This window comes from Miscanthus floridulus, chromosome 3, assembly GCF_019320115.1.
Source record: "Miscanthus floridulus cultivar M001 chromosome 3, ASM1932011v1, whole genome shotgun sequence".
Classification (NCBI taxonomy): Eukaryota; Viridiplantae; Streptophyta; class Magnoliopsida; order Poales; family Poaceae; genus Miscanthus; species Miscanthus floridulus.
The window spans coordinates 45084163-45085950 of NC_089582.1; positions in this window are offsets into that span (position 1 = coordinate 45084163).

Sequence of the window (1788 nt, forward strand, 5' to 3'; positions counted from 1 at the left end):
ATTGCTTACCGCATCAGCATCCACTGGTGCCACGAGAGAGAGACAGAGTGCTCGTGTGGATCCCCGCATCTAAAACTACTTATATGGCCTAGCTTCGGACATGGAAGGGACCTGCATATGCGTAGCACCTCTTTTACACTTTTGTCCTAGCTTCATGTGTACACCCCTCCATGGGCACAATGAAGCAAGGGTTGATGCTCCGAATACCATTAACCCGCTGACCCTCACCTTTCTAAATTTCTAAGGTGGTACTAAACCCACTAAACACAACCACACATGAGTTATTTGGGCCTAATCGGCCAACTTCACAACTACTACAGGCTATTAATGGGTTAAGGTGTTACACTATCAGTTCTCTATCTAACCCCACAGCGATCCACATCATCAACTAAGGCCTTGTTTAGTTGGCGAATTTTTTTGGGAAATGGTACTATAGCACTTTCGTTGTTATTTGGCAATGAGTGTCCAATCATAGTCTAATTAGGCTTAAAAGATTCGTCTCGTGAATTTCGTCTAAACTATGTAATTAGTTTTATTTTTTATTTATATTTAATGCTTCATGCATGCGTCCAAAGATTCGATGTGACGAGGAATCTTCCAAAATTTTGCAAAATTTTGGAAACTAAACCGGCACTAATCTAAGCCGTCAGATTTGTAGTGTCAGCTAAATCCACCCGCTTCCTTCTATATGGACGTCCATCGGACCCATGCCTCACGAGACAAGAATAAAATAAAAGAAAAACAGCTGCGTGACCCTTGCAGTACTGCTGCAGGCACGCACTCCAAATTTACTGCCGCCACCAAATTCACTGCCATTCAATCCTCGTCACTTCTCCTTCGAATCGGCTCCCTTTAAATTCTCCTTCCGACTCATCTGTTGACGTGAATTTTTTTTATTTTGGCCCGTTTTGAAAACATTTTTTACAAAAAGACCTATGGCAAAATGTTTGCTGAAAATAGACCATTTTTAGGCGTCTTAGGACATGACGCCGAGGTATGTGGGTCGGCGTCGACTGACACGACGCCGATGTCTTGCCACGTCACGGACGACCCCGGTCGACGGAGACACGGTGGCGCGTGCGGTCCGACACGTCGGCGTCGTGTCAGCCAACGCCACGGGCCGAAACTCGGCGCGTAGTCACGCCGCGCCGAGCTATTGGCACCACCCGGCGCGCGGCCCAGGCGGCCCAACAACCCTTCGTGGCCCAATAGCTCGGCGCGGGGTCACTTAACGCCGAGCCACTAGGCTCGGCGCGGCCCGACTCAACGCCGAGGTCTGGTCCCTTGAAGCCACGCCGCGGCCCCCTTCTTCTTCCTCCCTCCATTCTGAAACCGCCGGCTCTCCTCTCTGTTCTTCTCCCCCACGCCGCCACGAAACCCTAGCCCCCAAAATCGACCCTAGGTGCCAGGATCTCGTCTTCCGAAGCTTTCTCGAGGTAATGGTCCCTCCCCTCCTCCAATCTATCCGCGTAGATGTGCTTGCATTGTCTCTAATCATGTGGAATCATGGGTGTATGGTGTTTTGGTATATGTGTGTTTGCATTTGCAAAATATATGGCTTAGGATGATTGAGTGCATTGTTGTTTAACTGTTTTATGTGCTGAACATGTTAGGTTAGTTTGGTTTCTAGTTATTTTGGTCATTAGGGTTCTTTGTTTATTGTAGGTGTCATTAGGGTTAGTTATTTGTTGGTCATTAGGGTTAGTATGTATTTTAGTTATTTCTTGGTCATTAGATTTCAATTTTTTATGACTAGAAATGATTATGTTGTTGGGGTTGAAAAAGATT